Source organism: Ruditapes philippinarum, unplaced genomic scaffold (genome assembly GCF_026571515.1).
Source record: "Ruditapes philippinarum isolate M1 unplaced genomic scaffold, ASM2657151v2 ctg2180_1_1_1_1, whole genome shotgun sequence".
NCBI lineage: Eukaryota > Metazoa > Mollusca > Bivalvia > Venerida > Veneridae > Ruditapes > Ruditapes philippinarum.
Genome location: NW_026856000.1, coordinates 71558 through 88731, shown reverse-complemented (window position 1 = coordinate 88731; position 17174 = coordinate 71558). Strand labels below are relative to the sequence as shown.

Below are 17174 nucleotides of genomic sequence, written 5' to 3'. Positions count from 1 at the left end.
CAACTAGGGATGGCACTGTACACTCCTGTGAAGTTTTATTGAATTCTAACTTCTAACTAACAGTTTAAACATTACTTTTGTATTTTTATATTTATTAAGTTAAAGATAGAAAACATAATCAATTTAATCCTATACTTATTATAGGTATTTTTTGCATTCATTATTTAAAATTAAATGAAAGAGCATGGAATAAAATATTTTCAAGATCTAGTAAAATCTAAATGTTTTTAAAATCTAGTAGAATCAAAACTATACAATAAATATATCAATAAATATACTATAAAGTACATTATAACAATACACGTATTTTGGATAATACACTCTCAGCTGAAATACATTAAATGGGTGTGGTATTATAAATGTTTGTAAATATTGTAAGTTATCTAAACAATAAGTCTGTTCTTAATAAAAGAAACTTGCACCTTGATACTTTTCTGTACAAACAAGAAATGCCACTGTCATGGCGTGAATACCCCCGCATACCAATTTTTCAGAATCAACAGTAGTCATTTAGAGCTCAAAGACATCCTCCCAGCCAAATCTGAGGGAAGTAAGCCAGTGCATTGCTAAATTATGTATTCTACATGTTTTAGTGGAAAAGATCAAAGTGAACTTTACCCTTGACCTACTGACCTCAAAACTGAAACTGCCATTGAATGACTTCAATAATCCCCCCATTTCATGCAGCCTTGCCTGGATGTGTTTTATGATGAATATATGAGACCATTTGAGCAGACAAGCTAATTGTAATAAAAGCCCCTGTGACATTGACCCAGTGACCTCAAAATCAATAGTGGTCATCTAATAATCTTGACTAACCTTCATGCCAAATATGAAGACTGTGGGTCAAAGGATTCTTAGGTAATTGGGCGGACAAGCTTTAATTAGCCAAGGCCCTTGTGACCTTTCACCTCAAAATAAATAGGGGTCATCTACTAATCATGACTAACCTCCATGCCAAATATGAAGACTGTGGGTCCAAGGATTCTTAAGTTATTGGGCAGACAAGCTTTTAGAAGTCAAAGCCCCTGTGACCTTGACCTTTGACCTCAAAATCCATAAGGGTCATCTACTAATAATGACTAACCTCCATGCCAAAAATGAAGACTGTGGGTCAAAGGAATCTTAAGTTATTGGACGGACAAGAAAAAGCCGACGGACACCCGACAGCCGGACAAGTTGATTCCAGTATACCCCCCTTACAACTTTGTTGCACAGGGGTATAACAGATTTCAAACATTGATAAGTTAGCTCATCTTCTTGGTGATGAACTGGCGCCTCTATATACAAATGTGGATCTGTCCATACATAGGTTATCCCATGTTCTGTTCTTCGTGATAAACTCTCACCTTGAAGTTCATACATATTTCAAAAATAGATAAATGATCTTATTCTCCTGGTGAAAAACTGGTGGCTCATTAAAGTTCTATACATATTATGATATTTCAAATGAAAGTTATCTCATGTACTTGGTGAAAGACTAGTGACTAGTTTTCTCCTGAATGTCATTTCTTTTTCTAATTAGATTAAGTCATGGTACTATATTCATGAGGTTTTCGACATCACATCTATGAACTCATTATCCAACATTGCAAAGGGCAGGCAGCTGGTATTCCAATTTCTTTTAAGTTTTGAAAAACCAAAATATTTCAAATTTCTCTAGTGTTTCTGACATGAAGACACATCTACATGTATCTGTCCTTATCACTCCTGCTTTTACTGTTCTATCATACAAGCGCCTCTGTTTCCTGAAATATTTGTTTAGAAAAAGTTAATTGCAACATTAAAATTCCATTTTTTTTATTTATTTTTTTTGGGGGGGGGAGGGGGTGTTCTGATAAGCTAGACAGCTAAGTGAAGATAAGATGATCATATATGTCACAGTGCTTACTGTGAATATTCAATATTTTAATGTGAATTTTCATGAGATGAAAAGGAAAGGAAAGCTGAATTCCTAAATACATGTTACATGTCACAATTGTTCTTGCTACCTAATTTTGTTTCTAATTTCTAGTATAAGATGATATTTAAATACACTGTAATTCTTTTTTTATATAAATTTGGCTTTTTGTGACAGTAGTCTATCCAGTGACAGAAGCTCACTGACTTAAAATAAACTGTCCTGTGTCAGCCTTTACACAAGTCGAGAAAAAAAGCTATATAATAATTAAGAAATATCATATACAAATACTTGTAAATAATCATGTACCTCTTCCTTAAATGCCCATGCTATAGAAAGAAACCTTTTTCCATTTATTCACTTCAAGGTTAGTCAGATTGACAGTCTCACATTTTAGCCTTTATCTCTCTTGATTTCATCCTCATTGACCCTAAAGCATCCTTAAAATCGATATCCTGCCGTTCACATTCACAATTCTGACATGTAGGCCGACCTTCTGAAACAGAAAATTGGAAAGATAAAATATAATTATTATTAGATATACATATAGTATCCCAATAATTATGTTAGTTGATATTAAATCAATAATTTAAACAGTGTTTGAAATTAGCAGTAGTCTGAGAGCCCGAGTCCTAAATTTCTCCTCGGGCCACCATTTTTTCACAGTAACAAGCCCGACCAGGCTACTGTACTTTCAGAGGCAATATAAACAACTGTTTTGAACAAATGAATCATGCTAGTGAAATGTCTTTTGGGCTAGTGAATATTACAATCTGGTAGTCCGACCAGCCTAGTCGATTCAAATCCTAATTTCTTACACTGTTTAAGAAACAATTTGTTCAAAATTGTCCAAGCACAAAGTTTTTTTATAGTATACTATAGTAATTATAGTGTATATACAGTATGTACTAAATGTCTTTACAATCTACTATACTGTCATGAAATTTTAAGAAAACAACTATCTTTAAAATCCATTGTAAGTTGCAAAACCAAGTAAATGAAATTGTTCTGGGTTTGTATTATTCTGCACAACTAGCCACTAATAGCAAAAATCAAGAAAATTTAGACATTTTACCTTGAATGTTAATATGGAGGTCAAGTTTAGTCTGGTCTATTTGAAGGATTGTTGTGGCCAAGTATGAAGACAATACGCCATTAGATCTGAAAAAGTTATGAACAAGGTTAAAGTTTGTTGACAGCAACGGGAAAGCTGTCATGACTGTAACAATATATTTTGGCCCTAAATGCAAACTGAAAGTTCTAGCCTATACACACTGTTGCGGCTAGCCGTTCAGCATTTTTTTCAATAATAAATAAATGCAATGATAAAGTCAGTAGCTTGCAAGTCTCCTAACATTTTTACAAAGAATGAACATATATATTTTTTCTTAATAATTCTACGATGATGTTCAGCCATTTATATAATAACAAGATAATGGAAAGATATTGGCCCGTGGACTTTAATGTCAATTATAGAGCTCTTATGCAAAATGTAATGGTAAGCAAACATCCAGCATGAAATTTTCAAGTAGCTAAAAGTGAAATAAAATTATTAAAAATACTTTGTCATAATTCAACTACTGCTGGAAATTGACCCACATGTTTGATTACAAATGTATTACATCTATATTGTCCATAGAAATAATAAATTAATTTTCAGTCTCTTTCTCTTTGCGCTTTCACACAGATTTAAATTATTCAAGTCCATGATTTTCAGAAGGAAAAAAAATCTTCTGATCATCAAACACTAAAAATTACTATACTAACTGTAAATTGCGAAAGTCTGCCAGTCCTCGGACCTCGCCATCTAAAAATCAGGAGGGCCGAGATAAATTTCGATACAGTCAGTGGTCATGTCAGAATAAAATTTCAGCCAGTTTGAAACAATTTTTGGCCTTGTAAAATATGCAAAGCTTCCAAGATTGATCTATTTTTTTCATTTTTGCTTGTATTCACAGACCCAGATAACCAAAATCACCGCAGGATACGACCAGTTTTTGCTAAGTTATGTAAGCCACCATCTTGTCTTGGATAATTTCCTTACCAAAACATATTTTTTCTCCATTCTTCAAAATTAAACCTTTGAAAGATGTATTGTTTTCTTGTGAATTATGCTAATGTTTTATTTATTATGTTTCTGTATATTTTTTTCATAGTATCTTATAGTTGAGTCTGATAATTCATATTTGCTGAATATTTTTGTTTATAATTATGGCAATATCCCTCCCCAACCCCTACAAAAAATACCTTTCAGAGTCCGGGCTGGGAAAAATCATCAGGGCCGGAAATAAATCTAAGGATCCCAGTCCTTGTGGCTGGAATTTTTTTTGAATTTCGCATTGACTGAAATTGTATATATAAGATATTCACTAAAATCTTCTTTTAGAAAAATAAGTTTGCATATTATTGTTTTAAGCAACTCATTTTTAAAATGCTGTACAGCTAGCCTCAACAGTGAGTATATGCTAGTCGTATGTGACTCGCATACAGCCAGCACTTTTGTCAAACAATACTGGTTCATACTGCTAGCCACTGCCATGATTAATTATTCCTTCCTCTACCAATTCACATGCTTCCATCAATAAGACTTTTGAATGCTATTGGTATAATAATCATATAGATGACTAAATATGATGTTTATAAAATTCCGCTGCTAAAGACAAGTTGTTTTTATTGACTGTTCATATCAACAAAGGTAATGAGGTAAATTTCATCAGTGTATGACGGAAGCGGTCAATCAGCTGTTTTGAAAATGAAAGTACACACCAAAAACGCTTCAAATTTTCATTCTTTGAGTAATTAATTTACAGAGTGAGTAAATGAATGCAACAAATTGGTAACCTTGTGTGTTTTTAGTTGATTTTGAAGCGTAAAATACGCCGATACGCACGTTATCTGGAATCTGTTATATTTAATAATATAATCAGTAATCTAATTATTATTGACCTATGGTTTTGAATTTTAATACAACTACTTTTTTCATATAAATGTCTATAAATTTACAAAATAAAAAATCTATAAAATTATGGACTGACTATAAATATCATGAAATCCTACATCTGATGAAGGCAAAACTGTGGAAATCAGATCTACATGTATGAAAATAAGTAGATCTGAACTTGAGTCATATTGTTTAACAATTTCAATTGTAATTAGTACCAGAAAATTTCGGGACGAGTTAGACAAGGGCCAAGTTGAATCGGATTTCTTTCGAATGATTTTATGCATTATTAATCACTTAAGGGAAATACAAAGGGATTAAGTAATTGTTATACCAGATTGCAATTATTTTTCAAGGTATAGTGAAATATAAACAATGAATATCATAGTATGAAACAGTCGTATTCAACATTGAACAAAATTTCGCAATGTTTACCTGCTTACCTTGTCAACATGGTGATTACGGCAGGGATTTTTTGGGCTTATTTTATAGCCTTTATTGGGTCATATTCCCAATTGAAAATAGTATATTATTTTCCCAATTTACAGGAAAAAATTCATTTAATTACTGCAAAATTTCATTCATATATTTTTCCCAATTCTTAACAAAACACCGCTGAAATTCCAAATTCCATGGATATGGGTCGTGTTCCCATAATCCTAGGAAAAATCTCTATATACAGGAAGATTATGTACATGAGAAAATACTAGTATGTATTCATATTTCATACGCATACAAAATTCTTAAAATATATAAATTTGCACTTTTCAAGCATTTTAAAGCTTATCTGATTTGAAAAAAAACAAAACATATTGCAATATATTGTTAGTTGTAGCGTTCTATGATAGAAAGTTCAAATATGACTAAATAATGTTGGTCTACTATATTTATGCACATTCTTAGACTTTCATAGGATAGTATTTAACTCATTACAGGACTGAGGCAGTACCTATGGAAGCATAAACCTGCCCTTTTAACTTGTGTCTTATGACTTGCGACTTATGACTTGTGACTTTTGACTTCTGATTTGTGACTTACCTGTCTGACATAAATCGGCGCGTTTTCGAATGAAATATGGCAGACGAAAACGCTTTATATTCTAGAACATTTTTCCCATTTAATTGAGGCGTTTTATAACACAGTCTCTTCTAAAATAGTATTTTATCATCTGGGTTAGCTGCGATTTGAAGGCTGCTGAGCATCTCGTATTGTCGACAGTTGTCCTGACTTATTCAAAATGTAAGTGTTTTACAAACCTCTCACACGTGTAGATTCTCTTGAAATTTATTGTTTTAATGACGGTTGTGGAAGCTGTTAATATCCTGTAAATTAAGATAGTATCTGAAACATTCGAGGGTTGGTGGATTTTTAAATTTTAAAATATATATTCACATTAATCAATTTGCTAGCTAGCGCATAGTGTCGCTCAGGGTAGCAGGCTGACTGAGTGTTTCACACATTTGACTTATGATAGGAGGACTTGCTGGCAGTCTAGGTTTAAACCCTGCTAGGTTTGTGCTAGCTGGTGCTTTACTGGGCAAGAAACTTAACACCCATTGCTGACGTTCCTATAAGAGATTCTAGAGAGTGTATGTAAGCGCCAACCTGTCTGCACTATCATACTTAAATAAATTATGTTATGTATTATCCAAAGCAAACCCTTGACATGCGAGTTAAAGATTGAAACAAACAAAAAATCATGAACAATTCATGTTAGATTTTTCTTTACACTATGCTAGAACATATAGTACCAGATATATTGTTGTTATTTGCACTTGTTATCCTGACTGTTAACACTATTTTTATATACTTTACAGATACTGACAGATACTGATTTAGATGAACAGAAATAAAAATGAAGATTGGGCTCATAATATTAATGATTTTGGCACTTTTTTATGTAGTGATGTGTGTTGTATCAACCTATTTGCCAAAGAAAACTTTTAATCAGAGGTCCGAACTTATTATTGAATATTTCAAACTTGGTTTCAAATACACCGAGATTCTAGGGTTTTTATTAAATAGACATGAGGTATTGTTGTCAATGCGGCAATTATATAGATTCCTAAAGAAGTTTAACTTAAAACGTCGGGGATTACAACCCTACAGCCTAGATACCATTCACAAAGAGCTGAATACTTGTGGACAAACTATGGGTTATATGTTTTTGTGGCAACGGCTTCAAATTAATCATAATGTGAAGACAACTCATCAGGAAGTTATGGAGGTAATGAAGATTTTAGATCGTGAGGTCACTCTTCTGATCTGAGAAGAACCCATCGTCTCAAAAGGCGTGTTTATTGTGCGAAAGGTCCCAAATATATTTGGCATTTAGATGGTTATTGCAAGTTAAAACCCTTTGGATTTTGTATCCATGGTATTATTGATAGATAAAGTAGAAGACTGCTCTGGCTAGTGGTATCGGATACAAACAATAATCCAAAACTCATTTCAAAGTTGTTTTTTTTTAATTCCCTGAAGTCAATTGAAAAGACACTTCGCAAAACACAGAAGTGTTATAATTGGTAAAAGTACTTCCAATCAACGAGTTGAACGTTGGTTGGGCTCTTTACGACAACAAGATTTACAGTGGTGGCTCAGCTTTTTTTAAAGACTTGCGTGATTCTTGACGATATGATAAACTCGACCCAGTCCATTCTGTTAATCTGAAATTTTGCTTCATGGATAATTCAAACACACCTTGATCTAATTGCTCAAAACTGGAATACTCACGCTATTAGACCCCAAAAGAATAACGAGCTCAATTATGGAAAACCTGACGTTATGTTCTATTTACCAGAACTATTTGATAGTCAAGTTTCGGTACAAATGTTGATATACAAGACGTAATTTGTTGTCAACGAATGTATTCCATTCCGAAGAACAGAAATAAAGACTTTAAAGAATTGGCTCAACTCTTGAAACCGGATTTACAAATGGCACATGACGCTGAAACGGCATTGCAATTGTTTTTCGAGCTCAATGAATTGGTATGGTTAGCAGACAACCTGCGACTAAAACGACAATGCAACACGACTACACAGCTGTAAATATATAAATAGCTACTACAAATGTATGTAATTATGTATCCACAACACTGTCAAACTGGGTTGAAATAGTTCGTCACCGCTTTGTTCTTTCTACATGGATGGAGGATTTTGAAATAATTTAGCACAAATGTTCACCATCATAAGATGTGTCCCAGTATAAGACACATTTCCGCACTGAAGGTCAAAGTCACACTTAGAGGTTAAACGTCCACTTCTATATGAATGAGTGGGTTTTGAAATAACTTGGCACAAATGTCCACCATCACGAGACGAGGTGTCGCTATATACAGCCGAATCCCTGAGTTGAAGGTCAAGGTCACATGGACAGATTATAACTAATCTGTTAGAACTTCAGCCTTCGTCTGAAATGTCGACATTTGGTGTTGACCCATACTTGACATTGACCTTCATCATTAAAGGTTAGAGATGTGTCTGCATACCGGGTACATCTTCTTACGATGGTGAACGTTTGTGCCAAATTATTTCAAAATTCCTCCATCTAATGTACATAGATTATACAACTGAACCTATTCCGGTAACTACCGCTATATCGCACTCAGTGGTGCCGCAGATATCTGCACCGAGCGCTCTGCTATCCAGTGGAGAAACCGGTACTCCTACAAGGCTAGGAAGATAAACAGAGACAGCCTTTTTCTGTGGAACATTAATAGACAATCCTCATTGATAATCGACAGTGATTTCTTTTCTTTCTTTTTTGATCAATTATGATATTATTCTTATGTTGATATATGCGTAACGTCTGTGTTCCTACCTCCAAGGTCAAGGTCACACATAGAGGTCAAAGATTTACATAGTCTGTTATAGGGTATATTTTGTGTTCAATCTATAACTTTTATATATTCAATAAAATGGCTAAACGTCATAGTAGTAGCGTACTTATATATACACTTGTACATGTATTCGCAATAAATATTTCAATCATGACAATAATGAGCTTGGTGTTTTGGATTAATCACAAGAAACTCAAAACTGGAACAGTCAATGATATTTGTGTTTTGCATACTAACATACGAGAATTGCAGATATGGCTTATTCCGAGGGATCACTTTGTTTCGAGATTTTTATTTCCATGGCCCGTCAAGTATGCTGTTGTAAGATTGTTGATGTTATCTGTTTAAAAATATTAAATGTAATTGGAAATCCATCAATCAATGTGTCCGACCAAATTTGATAGACAAGTCCCAATCCAAACAACATATGCCATTTGTAGTTTATCTTACAACATGACGATGACTTTAGGTCAACTGACAAGTTTAATTATAAATGTATGTCTAGAACAAAGTTCGCTCGTGCCTGCTCCTGTCTCATTAACAAAAGTACAAAGTATCCGAGTCTCTTTAAATTGTTTTCAAACAATATTCAAACAGCAGATGATGATGCGACATGGTAAGTAATGCCTGCCACACATATTTTAAAGTAACAAAGTCAATGGTTAGTGTCTCAGTACCGAACCAAAGTGTGTATATATATTAAAAGTTTGAATGCGTAAGGTCAAAGCACTTAGATTATATGACAATTTAAAGTCTTTGCACTTGTTGGTCATCGTTACCTAGAACTTTTGACCATTAACAGAAATAGGATGTGGTATGAACAACTCGTGAAGGTGCATTTACATATAAAGTTTAAAGGTCCAAGGTCAATGTCACACTTAGAGGTCAAAGGTCAAATTGTGGTGTGATGTTTCGTGTCTCGAATATTAGTCATTCACTGATGATTGGATTTTCATATAACCTGGCAAAAATGTTCATTTCTACCAGATGTTTTGACATCACACAGATTCCTCGCTTCAAGGTCAATGTCACACTTAAGTGATAAGGTCACATTAGTGTAAAACATTTTGTTTAAGGAGTAAATGATGATGGGATGTTCAATTAGCCTAGCCAAATTTACAATATAAATTGAAATTGTGCTGCACGCCCAGGTCCCTCTTTCTATGGCAAAGGTCTCAGAGGCCAATTCATGAATCGTCAAATTGTGGTGCATTTTAGTGTCATGTTGGCATGGCATCATGGGCAGTAGTATGTCTTACATTGGAATGTAACTTCCTCAATGAGGTACATGCAAAGGTGTTTTGGTTGTAAAGAAAAAGACCTAAAAGATTTCACTTTTATTTCTGAAACTAATTGTTTCATTCTTTTAAACTATAGAAGGAACACATAAGCAAAGCAAGGGATGTTCGAAAATTAATGCCACATGACCTTTTTCTGGAAAACCAATAAAGATATTATAAAGATTTGTTTTGCACATTTAAGAATGTTCTTTCTGTTGAGGACTACGCATTTTTTTCTTTCTTAAATCTTGCAGATAACCATTTGATTTTTTGCCCAGTATATAAACCATACCCACTACTGATATGAATTGCTGATATAACATCGTGCATTGATTTTCGCAATAATATATGGTTGTAAAGCACAAAGATAAATGACTAGCAAATGCAATAAAACTTTTTATAACATCTCATTCTCTAATAGTTTTCCAGAAAAAAGTCAAGTAACAACACTTTTCGAACTACCCTCGTTTTATTGGACCTTACAACGACCCATACAACTAAACCTCCCTTCTTTCCAAAATAAGGACATATACCATTGTCTCTCCTCTTTACTAAGATTTTGGTGATATTTACGTATTATCACTATCAACATAAAATCCAAAAAGTTGTTCAATTATTATTAAACAACATACGATGATCAAACAATGACAAACAACAACGATAACAAATTAAATAACGGTGCATAGCATAAGCTTATGTTACTACGTGTAAAATAAATATTGTTTTAAATCAGTTGTATGCAGTGTGTACGTTTGAAGAAAAACCTACACACACAAAGCTTAATTACATGAATATCTATAACTTGGAATGCACATTGTCAAGAAATCTAGTAGTTTACATAAATCTGAATCTCTTTAGCGATAGTTAACTCAAGGTTACACTCTCATATATAGTTACTTTATAGGAAAGATGATCAGACACACTGTCACCACATTAAAATTAAACAAACGCAATCTATAACAAATCGAGAAAAGTACTTAAAACGTAGATTATATTAAAATTAACTGATACAATTCAATGAACAAAAATAATCTATGTAAAAACTCGTTGTCTGCCATATTTCATTCAAAAACGCGCCGAATTATCATGTTCAACAGACAAGTCAAAAGTCATAAGTCAAAAGTCATAAGTTACGAGTCAAAAGTCATCAGACACAAGTCAAAAGGGCAGGTTTATGCTTCCATAAGTACCTCCAATCGCGTTATATCTTCCCCTTCAGAAAGCCACAGGTTGTTTTGAAAATCGGAAAAAAATCACTGTAGGTTATGTATAGGTCTTATAATTAGGACTAGTTAAGCGCCCTCAAAAATGTAATAATAATTTAAGAAAATATCTTTGACTTTCCACGTTTCTGAATAAGTCCAAATATTAATTATGTGGTTTCAACAATAAAGAGTGATAAGACAAACCAATATGTTAATAAATTGAAAAGTGGACCGAGTTGGAAAAGGGCCGAGCTGACTTGGAGCCGAGTACGTTTTAGGGCCGAGCTGACCCTGAATCGATGTTATATGCACTTAAATTTGCAGTCTATCAAGCGAAATATATCAATAGCTTTACCAAATTGTGAAGAAAACTTGATTCTACATACGGAACAGATTGCAACCAAAATATCAATGTAGATCTAATACAAAGTAATAAAATATAAACAATAAACATCTTGACCTGCTAATTTTCTGTAAACAGCCAAATGTAGGTCGTTTTCCTAACGATTTTGCTACTGATAATTGCAAGAAAAAGCAACGAAGTTACTAAACAGTTATGTATAAAGGAGTTTAAGTGTTCGTATAATAAAACTTACAATTCTTTTAAACAACTGGGACTTCCTAATGCTCAATCTTTCTCGGGATGGCGATTGCGGGAAAATGACGCTAGAGGGAAAATAGTTCGTATTCATACGCAGACAATTTTTTCTCTCTGACATTCACACTTTTTAAGCATTTTAAGCTTGAAAGTTATCTAATATGAAAATCGTATTCCATTTTTCATGAAGAATTGTGTTCTATGATAGTTAGTTAATTTATGACTTAAAAAAATTGGCACCAAATTTATGCAGGTACTTTGGCTCTCAATAACTGAGCCGTGTCATGACAAAACCAACATAGTGTGTCTGCGACCAGCATTGATCCAGACCAGCCTGCGCATCCGCGCAGTCTGATCAGGATCCATGCTGTTCGCTTACCAACTCTATTACAAGTAGAGAAACTGATAGCGAACAGCATGGATCCTGATCCATGTAGGCTGGTCCGGTGTTGGTTTTGTCATGACACGGCTCATTAATGCTAGCGTAGTAATATTCAAATCGCGTAAAGCAATGGTATATGTAATTTTGTGATAAAAGGATTTAAAATTTAGTTAATAATATGACCAGTCAATTTTAAAATAGATAAGGTATTATGATTATCTGAATATTATGGCAAAATATTGGAACTATTTTTGCTCAGCGCAGCTAGATTGCCTAGATGCGTTCAAAAGGTAGTAAGCTGATTTTATCGTAATTACATTGGGGGCTTGCGCCCCCAAAATTGGTTATGGTTATATGATCCGGAGACATTGAACACTCAGGAGAGTACTTTCATAAACAATGAAGCTGGTTTAATTTTAAAAAATTAGAATAAGATTTTACTGATTTAGAAGCTAAAACTAAACAGTGCATACCTGAAAATGATATTATAGGCCTACCGGCAAATTACAGGTGAGGCGAAAAGATTATCTTAAATTATGTACATAAAGTTAGTTCCCTATTGCTATTCCTTTTTCGAATAAGGAATAGGGAACTAGTTCCTGATTCCTTATTTAAATCTTAATAAGGAACAGCAGAATTAGTATTTATATAAAATAACAGTATGGGTGATCAGAAAACAGTAACGGTTCTTTCTTTCATAAATCTGTTGAAAATTGCACAAATCAATCATCAAAATCATAGAATAAAGCATCCGCATCGACATATTTTTAAACAATATTCAAGTCGAACAAGGAATAATGAACCCGTTCCTTATACCACATATTAAAATCATTGCATAAAGCATCTGCATAAAAATATTTTGAAAATATGTTAAAGTCGAATAAGGAATAGGGAAACAGTTCCTTATTCCTTATTCAACTACGAATAAGGAACAGAAAAAATACAGAAAGACACCAGTTGCAGTTATTTTTGAGAAATCTGCATAAGAATTGCAATGATCAATCATTAAATAAACCATCTGCATAAAATATTTGGAAAAAATGTTAAAGTTGAATTAGGAATATGGAACCAGTAAATTTCAACTCCGAATAAGGAACAGAAGAAAATACGTAAAGAAAGACATCAGTTGCTGTTATTTTTGATATACTTCGTTTGAATTGCAAGGATCAATCATTAAAACCATTGCATAAAGCATCCGAATTAAAAAAATATTTTGAAAAAAAAAATTTCAAATTCATTAGACTTTGAATAAGGAACAGAAGTAAATATGTAAAGAAAGACACCGGTTGCAGTTATTTTTCAGAAATCTGCATTAAAATTGCAAGGATCAATCAAGAAAATCATTAAATAAAGCATCTGTATAAATATTTTGAAAAAAAAATGTTAAAGTCGAATAAGGAATAGGGAAACAGTTCCTTATTCCTTATTCAACTCTGAGTAAGGAACAGAACTAAATACGTAAAGAAAGACACCAGTTGCAGTTATTTTTGATAAATCTGCATTAGAATTGCAAGGATCAATCACTAAAATCATTAAAAAAATTATCTGCATAAAATATTTGGAAAAAAAGTTAAAGTCGAATAAGGAATATGGAACCAGCTCCTTATTTGTTATTCAACTCCGAATGAGGAACAGAAGAAAATACGTAACGAAAGACATCAGTTGCTGTTATTTTTGATAAACTTCATTTGAATTGCAAGGATCAATCATTAAAACCATTGCATAAAGCATCCGAATTAAAAAAATAGTTTGAAAATAAAAATGTTCAAATTCATTAGACTTTGAATAAGGAACAGAGTAAATATGTAAAGAAAGACACCGGTTGCAGTTATTTTTCAGAAATCTGCATTAAAATTGCAAGGATCAATCAAGAAAATCATTAAATAAAGCATCTGTATAAATATTTTTAAAAAAAAATGTTAAAGTCGAATAAGGAATAGGGTAACAGTTCCTTATTCCTTATTCAACTCTGAGTAAGGAGCAGAACAAAATACGTAAAGAAAGACACCAGTTGCACTTATTTTTGATAAATCTGCATTAGAATTGCAAGGATCAATCACTAAAATCATTAAAGAAATTATCTGCATAAAATATTTTGAAAAAAAGTTAAAGTCGAATAAGGAATATGAAGCCAGCTCCTTATTTGTTATTCAACTCCGAATAAGGAACAGAAGAAAATACGTAACGAAAGACATCAGTTGCTGTTATTTTTGATAAACCTTAATTTAAATTGCAAGGATCAATCATTAAAACCATTGCATAAAGCATCCGAATTAAAAAAATAGTTTGAAAAAAAAAGTTCAAATTCATTAGACTTCAAATAAGGAACAGAAGTAAATATGTAAAGAAACACAACAGTTGCATTTATTTTAAATAAATCTGCATTAAAATTGCAAGGATCAATCAAGAAAATCATTAAATAAAGCATCTGTATAAATATTTTGAAAAAAAATGTTAAAGTCGAATAAGGAATAGGGAAACACTTCCTTATTCCTTATTCAACTCTGAGTAAGGAACAGAACTAAATACGTAAAGAAAGACACCAGTTGCAGTTATTTTTGATAAATCTGCATTAGAATTGCAAGGATCAATCACTAAAATCATTAAAAAAATTATCTGCATAAAATATTTGGAAAAAAAGTTAAAGTCGAATAAGGAATATGGAACCAGCTCCTTATTTGTTATTCAACTCCGAATGAGGAACAGAAGAAAATACGTAACGAAAGACATCAGTTGCTGTTATTTTTGATAAACCTTAATTTAAATTGCGAGGATCAATCATTAAAACCATTGCATAAAGCATCCGAATTAAAAAAATATTTTGGAAAAAAAAATGTTCAACTTCATTAGACTTCAAATAAGGAACAGAAGTAAATATGTAAAGAAAGACACCAGTTGCAGTTATTTTAGATAAATCTGCATTAAAATTGCAAGGATCAATCAAGAAAATCATTAAATAAAGCATCTGTATAAATATTTTTTAAAAAAAATTGTTAAAGTCGAATAAGGAATAGGGAAACAGTTCCTTATTCCTTATTCAACTTTACAATACAATATGGGGAACATAACAAAATATTTGCATAAATGTATGGTTCCGCCGGTACAAGAGAAAATGTATAATTATCCATTTACACAGCACACTGATAAGAAAAAATAGAGACCTTTCTAAGGTAGAGAATTAAAAACATATTTTATTTTATATAGCACTAAGTATGAATCATCAGCACAAGCATGTAATAATTATGCACGTAAATATCGTGCATAACTGTTATCTACAACTAAACGAAATGCCATTCGTAGATTTAATGAGTTTTACTATGTGCATAAAAAGAAATCTAATTATGATCGAATTGGATCAATTTTAGAAAACGCTTTATCTGTGAAATGCTAATTAAATCAATCTTTAACTCTTATACATAGATAATGTGTTAATCTGCCTACACAAACAAAGTTAGCTTGAGATTCTGTCTGTCAAAGGAAGCCCTGCCTATAAGAACAGACAAAGTCATCTTGACACGAACAAAGAAGGTAATCTCGAATTCTCGTCTGTTGAAGGAGGCCCTGCCTACACGAACAGACAAAGTCATCTTGAGTTTAGGAATTGGTTAATTTTATGAATTGGTCTGAACAAAATCCGGATAGTCGGTAAATTTTCTAAAAACACGAACTGCACATCGGTGTTAAATATTATTTTCTTACAACATTCTCTACAGTAGAGATTTTTCACATATTAAAACGATTTTCAACTGAAATTCCAAAATTGTATTCAGCAAATAAATGTAGGTTGATTTCTTTGAAGAGCTGTCTGTCGTACATGTGGCAGGATTTTAAAATGTATAATATCATTTTTACACAATAGACTATGTGCATTCTGAGACTAAATTTAATGAAATCCGCCGCGATTTGACAAATTTACGTGTTAATTTTCATAATTTGATATATCTAGGGGAAGAATTTTCTATATACACGAGCTGGGAACTTTAAAATAAATATTTGAAAAAAAAAAGAAAATAATAAAATGCAATGTGCTATAAGTAATATGTAACAAATTACAAACCCTGTTACAATGAAGGGTATGTTTGTTTAGCATTTAGTGGATGATGGGATGTTTTACAATGGTGTAAATTACCGATATTTTAATCAACAATGACACACCACTAATATTTATTTGGCAAGCGTTACATAACTTTAGATAAAGAAGATCAAATCTTGACTTTAACATATTAAAAATATTAACATTTGTTTATTATGCCGAAAATGTAATTTTGGAAGCTTTTAGTATTATAAACTACAAAATTTATTCGATAAAAAATGTCTTTTTCAAAAATTTCTGGAATATCATACAAAAAATGTGATGATAAGATACGGATGAGTAAGTTGAATATTGCGAGCCGTCAATCGCTTATCTCCATTCATAGAATTGCTATGAACCAATTACTATCTCTATTCATAGAATTACTCGACCTTTCAAATTATATCCGCTACATATTTAATACCGTAATTCAAGATAAATTACACATGATTTTCAAAAAATAAATTTCTTATCTCCTCTTCTATTCGCAATGAATCAAAGTTTTCAGAAATACAGAGCACTATTTTTCACTCGCGGCGGTTATGCGTCGGTCATGGTCGGATGATCACTATGAATTCAACTTCCTTGAAAAATGTAGGAATACAATATAGCATATATAGTGGTGATGAAACGTCACTGGCAGTGGGCGTTACCCTGTATGGTTGGAAATTTCGGGTTTGTAAGTGCACTAAGTTGGGACTACGTCCCAACTACTAAAAACTGCGTTATGCCAGAATTCACGTATGTGTATTGTTTAAGGAATTGAATGATAAGGTTTTAATTCCAAAACCAAATACGGCTGCATTTTAAAGAAATCTAACCCCTACCATGCTTTGCGTAAGATCAATTTGGAATTTCAGATGAAATGCGCCAAATATTTGCCTCTCTATATTGCTAACTTCACTCGATTTTTACATAAATGATCATAAATTGTGCGTTATGACTCTGTTGTCAC

At 32.6% G+C, this 17174-nt stretch overlaps 1 long non-coding RNA gene across 1 annotated transcript; it reads right to left on the bottom strand.

Annotated features, from left to right (window-relative positions):
• Positions 1-370: 370 nt before the first annotated feature.
• On the bottom strand, positions 371-5280 carry LOC132745072 (uncharacterized). Its single transcript, XR_009627783.1, has 3 exons — positions 2976-5280; positions 2210-2396; positions 371-1748 (listed from the first exon to the last, which is right to left on the bottom strand). It is a non-coding gene; the product is annotated as an uncharacterized LOC132745072 (long non-coding RNA).
• Positions 5281-17174: the final 11894 nt, after the last annotated feature.